This window comes from Vidua macroura, chromosome 12 (genome assembly GCF_024509145.1).
Source record: "Vidua macroura isolate BioBank_ID:100142 chromosome 12, ASM2450914v1, whole genome shotgun sequence".
Classification (NCBI taxonomy): Eukaryota; Metazoa; Chordata; class Aves; order Passeriformes; family Viduidae; genus Vidua; species Vidua macroura.
In genome coordinates, this window is record NC_071582.1 from 17,430,690 (window position 1) to 17,448,310 (window position 17,621).

A 17,621-nucleotide genomic window follows, 5' to 3' on the forward strand; every position below is an offset into this window, starting at 1 on the left:
TGAAGCAGGTGAGGTTTTGGCCTCATGTGACCTAGCTCAACATAAATTTGTCTGATCTTTATAGAGGCAAATGGCCTAATGAACACTGTGGATAGAGGAGATTTCCATGTAGTCAGCCCTTGGGATCTGGTATTACTTTCAGAGGTATGAGATTTCTGCCTCAACCCACCTGGCAAAGAAGCAATAACTCCTTTTCTCTAACAAATAACACACAGCCCTCCTTACATTCCTCCTGTTACCCTGCTTAGCCGTCTTCTAGACAAACCCACCCAACATTATAACCTTCCCCTGTATCCCTGAGTTTTACTCCACTGCCATAGTGCAAGTCACCAAAGCCAAAAGAGGGTGCTATGAATTCCTTCCCTGTTTTATGGGTTCAGAACCCTCTGTGTAGGGCCTAAGCATCCTTTTGACATAGCATTATTTTCTGGTTGTCTCCTATTCCTTCTCTCTATTGCTTTTTCATTTAATTTCACCTTTTCTATCAAGACCTGCCAAGGTTCCCTATTTTGCCCAATCAGCTTCCTTCCCTGTGCTGCTTGCAATTTTCTTTTACACTTTCAACACATCTGAGTTTCATTTTTCCCCAGTGACTACTCTCTTAGCTAACCCACTCCCCACTTTTGATAGGCTCACTGAGATCCAGCAGCCATGGTTGATGTTTGCCTGCTGTTAATCCTAACCCTCACACCTAAATTATGATTAAAATGGTGAACAGAATCCCAAAGTTGGCAGGGGTTTAGAGTCCATCATCAAGTAGTTATAATACATGAATGTTACATATTAAAACACACAAATGCAGGGAATGAGGTTTCCTTTCAGTTGTAATATTTATCTCCCATTTTTTGAGGGCAGCCATTCTGGTCTACCACTGCCACTCTGCTCCTGTCACAACTCACAAATTCTTCTGGGTTGGCTCAGATGTCTACTTCAATGCAAAACCTCCTATTTAAAACCCAAAACAGATTTATTAAATAATGTCCTTCCCCTGAGGCAGGAATGAGCTGGCAGAGCAGGAACTGTGGCGACGAGGAATAACCTCACACACGAGAGAGGAAAAGAACAAGTCCCCTTGCATTAATTCCTTCTTCAGGATCTTGTGTCCTACTTGAGAACTCTAGAGAAATACTGTGCAGGCCTTATTTTGGACAAATTCAAATTCACCTGGACTGCTTGAATCATTTAAATTCCATCCCTGGAAGTGTCCAAGGCCAGGTTGGATGGGGCTTGGAATACCCTGGTCCAGTGGAAAGTGTTTCTGCCCAAGGCAGGGGAGTTATGCCTAGATGAGCTTTAAGGTTCCTTCAAATCTAAAACATTTATGACTCTATGAAATTATTCTTCAAGGGTTTCTCACCTTATGGGTTTTTTTCAATTACATAAGGCTTGTGCTTGTGTAGGTAAAACTGAACACCTTAGCTCCCTTCCAAAGATACTTTGATTGAGAAGATGTGGTTTTCAGACTGCCTAAGAACTGTTCTAATTATTCCCTTCAAATATGACTCACTGAGTATTTGGGTAATTTTTTCTGTGCCAAAAAGCATTTATGAATCAATCCAGCATCCTGTCCAAGCCTTTCTTATCCATAAATATTTGCCAACAGCCTATATGATCAACTGGCAGCCTACAGCTGTTTGCAAATGCTTCTCTCAAGGAATATTTGGGGATCACTACTCTGGTCACTACCTCAGCTGTAGGGTGATGATGTTAGTCCAGAACTGCCTGAAGCTGTATAGACTGTATGATGACTTGTGGCAAGAAGTAAATGATAAAGAAAAAAGCATTTCCTTCCCAGTTCCATTTTAAAATATTTGTGTTGCTATGAATATGCACCAATTTGCAAAATGACTCAGTTGTGCAGATGCCTGAACTGGTACAGCCTCCCAAACACCAACCATGTGCTTTCACCAAGGGCAGAAGTAACTTCTTCACTTTCTGATAGAAATCTAACCTAAACTGGTAGTTGCTTTTAAATGAAGTCATTTCAGGGCTAGACTTTATTTGCAAAGGTAGATAGATCTGACCAGACACCTTCTATTTTTTCACTTTCTAACATATGTAGACTTGTTGGAAATCCTTATGAATGAAAAAATATTATTATGATGACTTACTATGGTATCCTTCCATGCTCTGTAGCTGTGAGGTGGCAAAGGCCCTGACACACATCTTGCTGCAGCTTATAAAGCAGTAATTTAGACCATCAGACTATCAGATGAATTGCCATGAAGCCATTTTGATTTCTCTCATCTCACCCTTTGAAAGATAACAGACTTCATAACTTTGAAGACCTTTTATTTGCTTGGTTGATGCTACAAAGTCAGGATTCACTGCTCCACCAGGGAATTTTCAAATGCTTCCTGACCCAAGTATTTCATTCGTCATTGACTTTCACTGTCATTTAGGCTTCTAACTCATCTGTTTTTATCAGTTTGTAAAACCAAAGAAGCTACTCTTTAGGCATGTAGAATATCCATCAGCTCTCTGTGTTAATCAGCTTACAACAGTCTCTATTTACTACTAACAAGGAACAATCTGGCATGAATTATTTTCCATTGCTATTCAGAGACCTTTCAGGACTTGACTTCTTGTTTTCTTAAGATCACCTTGTATAATTGAGGGCTAAAATGCAGGGCAATCTCTTCAGATCCCTTCCCAGTCTGCTTATCATCATCTCATGGATATGTGCAAATTTCATGGAAAAAAACGTTGGACAAAAGAAGCTGAAACTTTCCTAACACCAGAGTGAATCCAGGCAACTTCTGGAGATCAATTTGTTAAATAATCATCTTGAGCAAAATATGAAAAGGGAAAATAAATGTTTCACAAAGCTAAAAATAAAACTTTAAAATTTTGCTGATTTACTGAGAAAAACACTATTCTTTTACATTATAATTCTCAAATATGAATAAAATCCCATCTTTTTATAAAAAGAGAAAAAAAAACCCAAACTATTTTTTCTCCCTTAGAATTCTTTCAAGAATAAATTTGGTTTGTGGCTGTTTGGACAACGCGAAAGCTGCATTGAGAATGTCTTCTACAGGATTGACTGATCTTGAAGGGTTCTTAGGTTAACATCACCTGCTTTATAAAAATGCTATTGACAGAGTTTCAGATAAGGCTAGAAATCAAAGCATCATCACTGATCCACAATACAGCACAAATCTTATGTCTCTTCATAATTTATATCAGTGTAATTGAAACTAGTGCCCTTTATGGATTTGTTTATTAGATGTATGATTAATAATTAGAGAAGTTGTAAGACTAGAATTAATGTATAATGTATGTTTTTATAATGCTACAATTAACGTTATAAGAAAATTGTTTTTGCATAAGTCACTAAAAAAGTAATGTTCTCACTGATAAAATGCAAAACTTTGTGAGACAGAGTCAGATGCCTGAGACAGGAGATGGATGCTGGTGGGAAGATCTGCTCCATCTCTGCTGAATGGTCCTGAGGAAGGTGAAGCAGAGCACAGATGTTGCACGCCAGTGCTCTGCAGTTGAAAGGGGATAAATGACTAATAGCTGTCTCAAAAGGCCAAACACTGTGTCATCCTAAGATGTGTTTCAGCTTTTTTTTCCCCTATAATTATCTCACTTCTAAGCTAAACTTAACAGGAAACCCACTTTGTTTTGTAAGAAATACTCTTGTTGTTTAAGAAGGCAGATGTTGCTGAGACTCAGAAGGAAGTCTACGTCCATTTGGCCAGCTGTCTCCTAACGAGACACCCACAGACTCTTCATTGTACCCTTAAAACTTAATCCGGACAGACAGTGACTTAATTCTAGCTCTTGACACAACTGCACTATATAGAATAAGGCTGAGGCCATAAAGATAATTCCCATTTGAAAGCAAATGCAGCCTGAACTAAAGTTTGGGAGTCTGCTGAGTAAACACTACCAAAGGAGAAATAAACATGTTCTCTTGGCCTGAACTACCATAACTCTCTCAGCTGCAGAAAGAAAATACAGCACAAGAGAAAGAGGAATGTTTAGATATGACTTAGAGGACGGAAATTTTCTGTTCATGTTTAGGAGATCTCACAATATCTGACCACAGCCATGTCTGGTAGCTGAAGCCTACCCCTTACCCAAAAATATGTTCAGGCAGATGGAGAATGAGATTTCTGGGATTTGATTATCAAGAATATAACCACAGACTTGGATGAGCTAATGTTGTTCCAGATGCATTATCTTATAATCTCCATGAAGAGAGAAGGGAATATTGAATCCTCCTTTAAAGAGGTCTTTCAGCAGGCTTAATCTCCCCATTGCATGAGATGAAATTGCTGCCTAAAACTGGAGGGGATCTTTGCCTGGGTCCCTACCAGAAGAAAAATCAGATCTGAAGGAATAGCAAAAAGGGGAATAAATCACAATTTTCCATTCCTGTGCTATGGCACAAAGATCCCTGTGTCTTTCCTCTACTCTGTATTGTTCAGAAAATGGACCCAGATGGATGGCCTATTATTTCATTTTTGTTTATTCTTGTCCCAGACCACCTTTCCTCTTTACCCAAATTCCTTTTGTCTTGCATCAAACTATATTTCAGAGCCCAAGGAGAGCTCTCCAAAAACCTTCTTGAGACAGTATCTTCAAACAAAATCCTTATTTAGTCACTCTAACCATTAGCAGAGTGGTTATTTTTGAACAAAATTCACTTCAGGAATACTTGCAGAATGATTGTGACCCCTTTGAAGCCCCCTTGGGAGGAGTGGCTGCATTGGGTGTGTGACACTGGGCGCTGCAGCAGAGCCCAGACTGGGACTTTTGTTTGACCCGTGGGCTGCTGAGCTCACTGATAAGGTGGCTGCTCTCCAAGGAGACATCCAAACCTCCAGGCAGGACCCCCAGCAGTCCCAGGGTCAGCTTTTCTTGCCACATACGGTGACCATTAGCTGAAAATGTCAGAGACCAAAGGTCACTGCAGTGCCCTGGCAGTATTTATATGCTTGAGAAGTACCTGGATGCCCTTGTGTATCCCAGTGTTACTGCTCCTATGTAAAACCAAGGATTTGCCTTTTTAAAACATGGTATGTTTTCTCTCTCTTGTACATGTCACATGCTCTGCCTCCTAAAGAGTTATTTCATGTTTAAAATAATGTGATGAGGAACAGAATTCCACTCTCAATAAGCTGAGGGGGGAGAAAGCTGTAAAGCAAAGGATGCTCCTACCATTGTCTGTGCATTGTTAAAAGGTGAAAACCTCAGACAACAAGGAAAAGCGGGGGGGGGAAAAAAAAAAAACAAGGAAAAAGAAAAGAGACTTTTTAAGGGCTTTTAAAATATCTAATGCTCTGGGATCTAAATTGGCAAGGATCCAAGCAGTGTCTTAAAGGGACAAGCACTTTATTATACTTTCTAATTCTTCCAAAGTCTGTCCGTAGGATATATGAGCTGGCTCTAATATGACTACTCTATTCTCATCCTCCAGTGGTATACTCTGGTCTCAGCTCATAAATTGAAAGTGGAAGATCAGTAAATCAGCATGGGCTGTTTCAGAGGGACATTGTGAATTTCCACTCAAATCTTCTGGTTTATCTTAAATATTTCATCTTAATGTCACCTTTAGAAAAAAATCTTTCATTCAAGTAAGTTACAACATCCAGTTCTAAACTGATTGCACTCCCCCACTGACCTTCTGCAAAAAGGCTCCCACAGCAATACAAATACCTGGTTGGCAGCTCTCTGCTAGAGCTAAGGAAGAAGAAATTCTGGCATGGTGGAGAGCCTTAAAATGTTCCCAAGGTATGTTTTGGTGCACAAATAAGGTAGAAGGAGGTGCACATTGCTGTTAGACAGCATGTGCATCACCCCAGCTCTTGGCCAAGATTCCTTTCCATTTCTGTGGGGGAGTCCCACATCCTTTCCATCAGCATGACCAACACACTGGAATTCATTATCATTTACTGGGCCAAACTATTTTTTTTTTTTTGTCAAGTCAAAAATTTCAGCAGTCTACGCAAGGGGATCTATTTTTTGAGGCAGGAGGGGGTTGCAGTAGTGAGAAGGATTAAATAGAGACACAGATGAATACTCTCAGTGAGTCTCTCAGGTACAGCCCAGCTGAATCTCTTTACAATAATAATAGCAACTTCCTCCCCTGAGGAGGAGCACCTCCCCAGAAGTTTGAAGAAACACCGAGAAGGGAAAAATTTAACTGAAAAATTGTATCATGAAACGCACTGTAAGTGTAATTCATTCCAACCAATGCCAATTGTACTGGGCAATAACCAATGGACCCTGGAAACACTTTTTTTTTCTGTATTCTTCAAAAATAATTGAGGAGGTACCCGAGAAATATGTGCTGATAAATTTCCTCAGAAAGCCTGGGTTTGTCCTCTTTCTTTCTATCCTGGTCTTATTTTTTTCTTCTGAATGGACATATTTTGGTTTTTTAGGACTTTAAATTAAGCTGGGGGTTTCCATAGCTGCTTATTTATACAGGGCTATACACCACAGCTAATTCACCCTGACAAGAATGATGTTGAGCTTTCTTGCCACATGATTTTGTATTTTAGATCCTGTCAGTTTTGAGGACTCTAAATAAACCTTCTTTTAAATATTTAATACCCTTCAGTGATACATGCCTTTAGGCTCTCAGCCTGGTCCAACCATCAAAACTTAGATTTTTCTATATTTCCCATCAGCACAGTCTTCTCATATAAATTAAATTTGCACTCCAAATTCTCTGGTGAATTTCAAGTTGTTTGCTTCTCATTTGCCATTCCCTTACATCTAGAAAGAAATAAAAATCTATTTGAGTTCCTTCTATAGGACTTCTAAGTTCTTTCTAAAGTAAAGACATCCCGTCCCAAAAATAAGTAGCCATAATAGCTTGTGATAATGTCTCTGATGATTTGAATGATGCTCAGGTTCTCTACATCTTTCCTCTTTTTTATTAGGGACCTACATATGGAATGCTAAAAGAAAATAGAGTAAGGGTGATGTCTCCCTCTGCTTCTTGGCTCTTCTTGCCCCTTCTTCCTCCCTTTTGTTGGGGTGACAACAGGAATAAGAAAAACTGCATCCTCCCCAGCACAGAATGGAGATGTTCATGGAATAAATAGAAATCACTTCACAACACTGACCCTGTGAGGTGTTATGGGAAATGTAGGGTTTGACCAAATCAGCCAACAACCTGTAACTTGGGGACCTCAGGCAGGTCAGTAAGAGAAGCATAAAGCTCTTGCTTTGAGAGGTTTGGGCCTCTGCCTCCATGGTTGTGCCAAGCTGGTTTCCATTTCGACCACAAGTTCCACTGCAGACCTGGAGAGATTTCCTTCTAATGCAATATATCAAGTAGTCACAGCCTCAAACCAATGCAGAGCCTCACTCAGGCTTCTCAGCATTATGAAGAGAGGGAGGGTTAAAGGATTTTGTAGATCAGAGGTTTCCTTTTATCCTTCCTCTCCCAAGCAGCAGCCTCAACCATCAAAACGTCTCAAGGCACATAAAGACAAGGTCCTTCCCAGATTTATTTGTTCCTTGGTGCTCAAAGCCCTGCAGAACTTGTCCTTTCCCTGTATCTCCCCATTTGCACTTCTGGATGTGTCACACATGCACACACACCCCTGCTAGAAAATCCAGGAGACACACAACAAAAAGCCTGACCCAAGGATCCCAGGATGTGCTCCAAACAGGATCCCAGGCGACTGGGATACCTGTCACATGCTCCAGCCACCATCAACAGCAAAGGCAAAAGAGCACCAGCAAGAGCCTTCATCAAATGGAAACATAACTAAAACAAACAAAGTGTGTGTCAGGTTCAGTTCAAGAGAGGTTCCTGGAAGCCAACTCATAACAGCTAGGGCAGAAATTCCAGCTCTTTGACAGGAATTGTCCCTAACTCCAAGTAAAAATGTTTAGACTTCACAGAACTCAGCAAAATTGCCTTTGAGTGTCAGCAGTGAACACTGTATATTCTTCTAAGACTCCACAGTACAACTGTCAGCTGTCTGTTTTCTTTCTGCTACATGCAGAGTTTATACAGACACTCCCAGAGGAGCCTTTAATTGCATGTCATGACAAGTCTCCCAACCTCTTTGCAGCTCTTCCACTTAACACATAGTGTAAACTCACCCAATCTCCCTTCACTTTCTCCTTCCCAGATTTCTCTCCTGGAGCTCTGTGGAGGCCTGTGTTGAAGCTTCATTATGATGGAGTGGACCCAGTGGAGAACTCTATAAAAAGCATCCGACCCATTTATCAGGACAGATCTCTTTAGCAAGTCTGTATAAACCTCACGTGTTGAAGAGCCATAACCTGTGACTCAGAGACAAAACTAAAACCTGAATAACTAAGAACAAGGCTCGGGGCTTTTTTTCCAGTTTCCTATTCCTACAGGAGTTTTTTTATTGTGCAAGGTAGTCACTAGATTTTACTAACGACAGCACTGGGTGATCCCAGCAGACAGACAACACCATTATGGAGAGAGCTATGCAAACACAGACACTGTCCTTGCCCCAGAGTTCTTATAATATAAATAGTAAAGGCAGTGGGAGGGAAAAGAGAAGCACAGAGAGGTGAAACCTGTTGCTCAAGAGGACACAACAGCTCAGTAGTCACTACAGAGTATTGCCTCTCGGGGTGAGTGTTTTTATAGGAGGTCTGGCTTTGCATTTGAAAAAAAAAATTCAAAGCAATTCTCACGGTAAAGATTGTAAAGTCTGGTTACACACGTAAAGGGATTCTGTGGAACATCATGCCCCAGTGTGCCATATTATTCCCTTTTTGTGATTCTCAGAACAAATTTCCTCAATTTTCAAGTCTAAAGAGACTTTTTTTTTCACTGCTTCTGCCTCAAGCCAGTATCCAAAAATTAAGGTGTGATAGTGAAACATTTATATTTAAAGCACTGTATGTTTTCACCAAATTCCTCCCCCACCCATTATGGCCATGGCTTAACTGCACGTTTGAGCACATGTTTAACCACACGAGTAGTGCTACACACAGCAATGAAACTACCTGCACTTAAAATTAAGCACTTGTTTAAGGGCAAGATATAGAGAGACACATAGTGGGATTTTAAAAACCCCTTGAGCATTCAGTGGGAGTTAGGTGCTTAATGCGCTTAAGAGACATTTGAAAATCCCACTGAGATGGCGTATCTGCAGCTGAATGCCTCTGGAAATCTGTCAGTGATGCTCAGAATGATGCAGTGATTGATTGCAGTGACAATTACACCTCTAATGAAGTCCTGATTACACAGAGAATTTACAACAAATATGTCTAAAATTGGTGCAAGGATCAGCTCCTTTTTCTGAAGCACCACTTAGAGCTCTGTCCAAAATAGCTCTCGGGTGATGTGTGATTCTGTGAGCAGCCACTCTCAGAGGGCTCACAGGGTCAGCCATCCACCTTGTGGCTCATTTATGTTTATTATTGTCCAGACTTCTTCTAACCAGGCACTTTTCCACCCTATATAGTGAACAAAGTCCCCAGTCCTCTCCTCCCTATGCTACCTCACCAAATCCTGCAGCAGAGGAATCTCCACACTCCCTCTTGCTAGCTGATCCTGGACTTATCCCTAAAAGAGGACCCAAAACACCCAGAGTCTGCAGCTCTGATAAAATCAGCACTCATCCAGCAACACATCCAAATACCTGGGGACACTCAGAAGCTGAACAAACACCTCTAATGAAGTGATATAATTTTTCTAAGCTAATGAGAAGAAGGTGACCTGAGCCCACAGGTATGAACCCTAATGGACAGCAAGCCGAGGAGATAAGCCCCTGCTTTCCACACAAGCTAACAGAGGTCACGCTGGCCAGAGTTTGAATCCTTCTGGCAAGCAGCTCACTGCAGCTCTACACCTGGCCGGGTTTAATTTGTTATTTATGTCAGCTTTGCATATTTGTAAAGTTCAAGGGTTTATTGCCCTGGCCTGACCTTGCCAAGTCAGAGCTCACATGTGGTTCTCTAGTAGCAATTTCTTTCTAATAAACTTTACTTGAAAGAACATGTGTGATAGATTTTGTTGATGATTAAAAAGAATGGGGCTATGTTCATTGTTAGCCAAGCTGGTTTTGAAGTTTTGTTGGAAGTCACCTCTGTGCTCATTTTTTTAAAAAATGTCCCCTTCCCCCTCACCCCGTTATTTTACTGCACACCCCAATTATGTTTCATGTTGAAGCATGTAGCATTGTTTGTGTCTTTACAGTAAAGACAATCCCCCCATGTGCTTATTAAGATCATTAAATTAAAGAGCATTGTTCAGAATTGGTCTTTAATCAGAGCATGTACAAGCACCAAAACCCCAGGCACACACAGGAGCAGGAAAATGCAAGTCTCTGATGTACAAACATGTAAAAAGCAACCTGGCATACTCTCTGCCAGACCCAAAGATTATTGCTTCTAATTTGCTTTGTTTTCCCCTATTAGCAAAGGAAACAAATATTTTCTGTCCCCAAAGGCTATGTTGTAGGGTATGATCCTTTCTCCATAGGAAGCAGCACCAAATTCCCTTCAGTTTCAAAGGGCTGAGAAACTCATTCCCTTATGCTCAGGAACAAATATGCCAGTGGTTCCCTGGGAAGTGGAATTTCTAAAACCTGATATTTGACCTTTCTGCAGGGTAGGTGCTCATGTGGCTAAGAGCATGGTTGTGCCTGTGTTGTTTTACGCCAGTGCTCCACTGTGAGCAGCTGGGTACCATGAAAGCCCCAGCACCGGAGGTGTTTTGGGAGCTGGGTAAACTGCAGGCTTTGTGCTTCTCCCCACAGACCTCTGTTTAATCCAGAGCTGCCCACCCTTCTGCCAAGGGTGGTTAACATTGTCCAAATTTAAGTGTTATTATTGGTAGATTGACAGAAAACACAATTGGATAAATCTCATTTTCTTATAAAACCAGGCTTATAAAACCAACACTGCTAGTACATCCCAAAATCCTTACTTCTGCTACTTTATTTTCCCACAGCTTGTTATGTTTTCAGCTCAGGACCTAATTCTGGACACAGAGCACAAGTTTTCATCTATGTATGACAGCAAATTAACATGTGCTTTTGTGATTCCTGGAAGAGCACATATGTACAAGTACTTGAATCAACAGTTTGGACTGTAAATAATTTCAGGCAGGATTGTCATTTATTAAATGTGTGTACAATGACCTGCCTGAGATCCCTAACACTACCATAAAATGACTAAATAAGTAAATAATAGTGACATCCATGCTCTGACAGCAGCTGTGAGACTTTCCATTAAATTAAGATCTCAAGAGGCAATTGCAACTAATAGTCAAAGCAGGGACCGGGATACTGAATTTCTGGTTGTCACTCATGGAGTAGGGTCAGGATGCCTAAACTATCAGTTCCTTACTCCCTCTGTGAACAGGACACTGGATTAAGGAATTGTCAGCCTGGCATAAGCCTTTCCTTTCTTTGCTAAGTGGCAAAAGCCACCAGTTTGAATTATGCTTAGAGTAGGCTGGCTGGAAAAAGCTGCAGGGCAATCAGCAATGATCAGTCCTCTGCCAGCTGGGTATAACAGCTCAGCCTTCAACTCCTGTCTGAGATTTGTTTTCCCACTGCCTGTAAAACAAATCTTGAGTCCTACTGCTTGTCTTCCTTTTTGCATGGGGTGATTTCCAGAAGACCCAGGAAATTTTAGCAAACCATAACAGACACACAGGTTTACATGTAAATATATATAAACTTCAAATGTTTATTTTTCTCTTTTCTTTAGCTTCTCTCTTCCTTTGACACCACTCCTATCTCTAAGTCTGTACACAGTCTTATCATCATATTCACTGTCCTTCCCTTTCCCACATTTTTTTTTCCTTCAAATTCTTCCCCCCTGAACATTTCACAGCTTTTTAGCTCAAAGTGTACTTTCCTGGCCCAACTAACACCACACATTTTTATTCACATAATATCTGTTTCTCCTCTTACAAAACCTGTTTATAGTGTTCTCACTTAAAATTCAAAAGATAGTTTGGCAAGAGCTCATTTTTGCAAGGAATAACAAAATAAAGGAGATCCAAAGCCAAATACAAAACCCCATGTAGGCAAAGAGGTACAACCAAAAGTACAGCAAAACTGGAGTTTCCAAAACAAACTGGAAAAGTTTCATCAAAGTCCCAGCCCTTCTTCTTAATTGGACACCCTGGTGTTTGAAGGGGCTTGGTGGAAAATAAAACAAATGTGCCTATTGTTCTTAGAATAAGTATTACAATAATAATCATTCTTTAAGCATCAGTAGTGCCTTTCATCTAAGGACCATAAAGCACAGTGCCAACATGAATGAAAAGCCTCTCGGTGTTCCTATAAACAACACAGGCACTTTAGACCCATTTTTAACAGAGGGGTGAGGCCCAGGTAAGATAATAGCAATTTTGTTTTAACATTTGCTGTTGGTTGCTTAATTCTATGTGTATTTAGGCCCTGCAGAATTACTTGTTTTTCACAAGTGATAAACATCCTGGGTTTCAATGGCTCTTAGCATGCAGCAACTCTCAAACTCAAGTCCTGCTTCCATCCTGCAGATCTCTGCCAGAATCAGACCACACATTTGTGCAAGAACTGGAGGAATTTAAGGCTCCTACACCCTTCATCTACCCATGATTTTCACAGTATAGCTAATGTCCTGTGAAGACCTAGGCACAGTCTTCTCTTTCAGCCTGAGCAATTCCATTCAGTACCAAACCGAACACAGTGAATACAGTTGATTCAGCAGGCTGAGATTTGTACAGGATTGGGTCTCACGTATTTCCCTCCCAGTCTTTAGAAGGTCTCAGATGGCCTCACATACTCAGCCAAGGGTTTAAAATATGAAATGTGGCTAAATCCCCACAAACCCTTCTTTTTATCAACCTTTGCTATCTCCTCAGTGATTGGTTAAGAAATTTGTAAGCAGAATTTCCCAGGCATTGGCTTAATCAGAAGCTTTCAGCCTCACTCCCAACCAGTCCAAGCGCTAAACACAACACTGACTAATTTATTTTTTAACAAGGTTCTCTACTATTGAAACCAGTATGAAGTGCAATTATGGGCTTAGCATTCAACTGTTAAATTATCCTCCCAACATCTTTCCAGGCCACTCTCTTAGTTCTTCAGAAGAATATTTTATTGGAAAGGGTAAATGTATAAAAATCTACTGTTAAAACACTCAACAAATCTCCCCTGTCAGGCCAGTAAACTGTAGTCCACCCACTCTGATCTGCGATTGCTGTTTCCCTGCTCCCCCTTCCCCACCTCCCTTTTCTTTGTTTAAAATATGCTGACCACACAGTGACCTCTCGTAACCCATTGGTCGAAAATTACAACCAGCCACACAAACAAGCAGCTCGAGGTCAGAAAGAGCAGGGTCTGCTAAAAGTTAGTAATCATACATTAATTCCCTGACATAATTAATCAAAATGAACCACCGTTATCTTGCGCGGAACCTTTAACCTATTACAAAGGGGTCAATTTGCAAACCACTTGAGCATGGGAGTTTGGTACAAATAGCATACTCCCTTCATCTGGGATGCCCTAAGTAGGCAAAAATGCCTTTGAAGTCCCAAATCTACTAGATTTAGATATAATTTCATCAATCAAGTTAAAAGGCTGCCTTCTCTCCAAAAAGGATTTCATGTAGATCTGTCATCTAGCTCTGTTCAGTGGGTGACTGAAAATCCATTTGTTAGGCTCTTTTTGTCAGGATGGAGTAGGCTGCAGTTGGCTCTACATGTCAAAATAGCTGAAAGTTTATCAAATTGAAGGCTAAGAGGCATGATTTGTGTTAGAACCTGCACTGGTCTGGTGAAGGAAGCAGTAAATCTCAGCTTTGTTATGCCAATCAGCTCCAATTCTGGAACTTAATTGTGTTTTCATTTGATATGACTATAATTACATCTATATAGTGCATGCAGCTATTCACAGGGAATCAGAAACAGCACTTCACACATTTGTACAGCTACCAGGACCATGCTGCCTTATGATCCTTTATACTCTCACCCAGGCAAAGTCCCTGTGAAATAACAGGATCTCCATCTTGGTTAAGCCCCTGAGAAACTTAACCCTGATTTTTCAAGGGATTTTAGTGCTCAGTCCCTTTTCAGATCTTAAATTCCTGCTGAAATCAGCATGAATCAGGCATCTCGTCAGGAATCAAGAGACTAAATACTTTTAGGATTTGGGTTTTAACAGCATGTCCAAGGTCACACAGGAGGAACTTGCAGCAGAGAGGGGAGCAGAATCCAGGTCTCTGAAGTCCACTGAATCAACCTTCCTCCATCAGCTTCAGGATCCCTGCAGTCCATGGAATCTCCCTGGAGTGTTTTCTAATCCACTTTCATATGCACCAATACAAACACTCATCCGTGTGTATATCTAATGTATTTATTTATTGCATGCAAGAATGGATGAGCTGTAGAGTTTTAGAAGAATATCATCTTATCAGTGATATCATATGTCACACAGGTGAATCTCAAGGGGTTTACGATGTTACCAAATCCCCAAAATAGAATTAATTTTAAGCCATTCACTGAATCTCATTTTCTGTGCCATATAATATATGAGCACAGCAAAGGTGCCAAATATATTTTAAATTACTTTATATAAGCATTAGTGCAACAACCACATTTGGAAAGTATCACACCTACTTAAAAAGTTTCTGGGAAATGTAAAACAAAGTCATTGTTAAGGTCAGTGTTTTAGCAGAGGTCACTTGAACTACAATTCCCAATATGCACATGGAGTTGACATGTCTGGCTTTTAAAACAAAATCACAATTCATCATCTGAATGTCAGATCTGTGGCTTATGAGTTCCTGGTGTCTGAATGATTATGACACTTATAAAGTATATTTTATTATTACAGCCCACTCATTGCCACTCTCCATATGTGAAGTGATGGATATTTTAAATGTAATTCTACTTATTTATATTTATATCTTACTAGTGACAGGTAAAAAGCATCAACAAATCACTGCAATTTTTAACTAGTCAGAGACAAGATTTATTTTTAGTATAGTTAGCATGCACACTGTGGTTATTAGGAAGAATGATTCCCACTCAGAGAATCATTGTTTAGTCATGTTTAATTAAAATAAACAATAAAAAAATAAAAAAGCAACCTCAAAACATTCAGAAATGTCACAGAAAGGTAAAAGGGACAAGGATAGAGACACACAGCAAGATAAGTCTTTGTGTGCAAACCAGGGGCCAGACTGTGCTCCCCTCTCTGCCTTGGCTGCTGCAAAGGCTGGTCTGATGTGGTGGTGTCCAGCCAGAAGCCAGGAACTGCACAGGACAGTAACAATTTCCAGTGACCACTAAAAATTAAGATTATAAGACTGTCTGTTACAAGAAGAGATGAGATTGTCTGCAACAAACTGCTTCTCCAGGTTGTTGTCTTGCCCAGTATCTGGACAACACGTCAGACAAAAAGCTGGAGTTGTTCAGCATGGAGATGAGAAGGCTCTGGGCAGATCTTACTGAGGCCTTCCCATACTTAAAATAAAAAAAAAAAAAAAGAGGGAGAGTGACCTTGTACACAGACAGACTGGGATAGGACAATGGGAATGGTTTTAAGCTAAAAGAAGACAGATTAGATGTTAGGAAGTTTTTTACTCCTAACAGAGAGTGGTGAGACACTGGAACAGGTTTCCCAGAGAAGCTGTGGATGCACCATCCCTGGCAGATGGTTGGACCCGGATGATCTTTCAAGTCCCTTCCAAACCAAACTCACTCTGTGATTCCATGAAAACGGGGGATGCTGTGGTTCTACTCCTCCTTCCAGGACTAAAATCCACAGCTCAGCCCCCAAAATACAAATAGTGCTGAGCCTTCCTCCTTCTCATTTCAAAGACTTTTGCACCCAAGTTTTGCAGCTGCTCCTGCTCCCAGCTCAGTGCATTCCTCACAAAAAAGAGCAATGCTGGATATGCACTGAAGGATAGGATCAAGGTGGGATTGCTGGGCAGCTTTGTGCCACAGGACAGTACAGCTCTAGGGTGCTGACAGAGTCTTGGCTATGTAATTGCAGGTCTCTCATAAGAAAATTGGGAAAAATAAAATTTCTTTTTCCAAGAAAATTAGTTCTTTGCTCCATGGCCAGTCCCCAAATACATGAGCTGAATGACTCACATCAGACTCTTCATAGGGGAATTTTGTAGATCAACCAAAAACTTTGAAGCTTATCTCTACTTCACTCCACTTGACTCCAGCAAGTCACCACATGCTCTAGTACAAACTACTGAAACCCTCACTTAGCATGTGTGCAAAATGAATATAACTACAATTAATGACCTCCAGGGTCTCTGGTAAAACCATTTAGCATTTGTCAGGCACTTTGTGGGCTTTTGGGTCAAAAACAATAAGTGCGAGATAGTATTAGGAAGAGTTTCATCCCCAAGTTATAATAATATATAATAGCAGGATCTTTGAGTAACAGATAAAATCAGATTACAGGAATGTGTAACATAGAAAATGTGACTTGACACATCACCCATGCAAATAGACTTCAGGGTGTGTAACATGTAGATGTTTTCTGGAGCTGGGGTTTTACATCTGAGTGTGCATAGGTAACTTCTGTTGTTGTTAACAGATGGGAAACGAGTGTGAAAACACCAATTGCAGCAACTCATGGACAATGTCTGGCTGCTCTGAGGAATGAGTTACCTTGAGCTTATTCTGTGATGTAACCTGAAGGACAAAGAGGTTGCTGGTAGCTCATTCTGCAAAACTGTCCGAGCTGCAAAGGCTTGTGAGTCACACTCCAGAGCATCTGCAAGGGAAAACACATTACATTTTCCAGGCCACCAAAACTCCTGCCCCAAGTGGGAAACTCACACATGTTCAATCCATTCCTTCCCCCACACCCCCCTGTCTCAAGTCCTATGGGATAGGGAGTTTATTAGTTAATACTTGAGCTTAAATCTTCGTCTGAGGAAGTGATGAGCATCTAAGTCTCTCCTCCCTTCTCGCACAGAGATGAAAGTTTCTCCACTGGCCTGTTCATTCCATCCTCCCCCTTCCTGGAAGAGATGAATCCCTGCTGAAGAAATCTGAAACCTCTGGCCACCCAGCATATCCTTCAGAAATAAAAGCATCTTCTCTGAGAAAATGCATGCATGGAATGGAGCACAATGCGAGGCAAGCTCTGCTTGCACAGAGCTGTAGGAAATGAAAGGTAAAAGCCAAAAAAGCCAAACGGAGTTGTGTTAAGATAACAACAGGACATTGTTTTGATCCCAGGAGATCCTGTGGTTTTTCTTTTTAATAGTGTCACTTAGAGTAACTTATAAGGGAGGCAGGGAAGGTGACACAATTTTATAACTCTGCAGGGGCTTCACACCATGGGACAAGATTCCTATTGTACTGAGGAGTATTGGAAAGAAAAGGGGGAAAAGAAAAAAAAGAGCTTGCAAAGCAGATCTAAAATTACACCTATTCTCAAGGAAGATACAAATCTAGGCCAGAAGGATTGCTCATTACAATGAACTCCTAGGAACTTTTCTAGCAAATGCTTCACAGGTATTTATCAACCTAGCTGAGGGCAGGTGAGTGGGAGCAGGAAAAAAAATCAGCCTGCTTTCTCCCCACAAAACCCTCAGCCTAGTTTCCACAATGAATCATGGTTTGTTTTGCATTTCCTCTGTTCAAAATTTGTCCAAAAAGCCCCCAGTTAATGTGAAGGGTA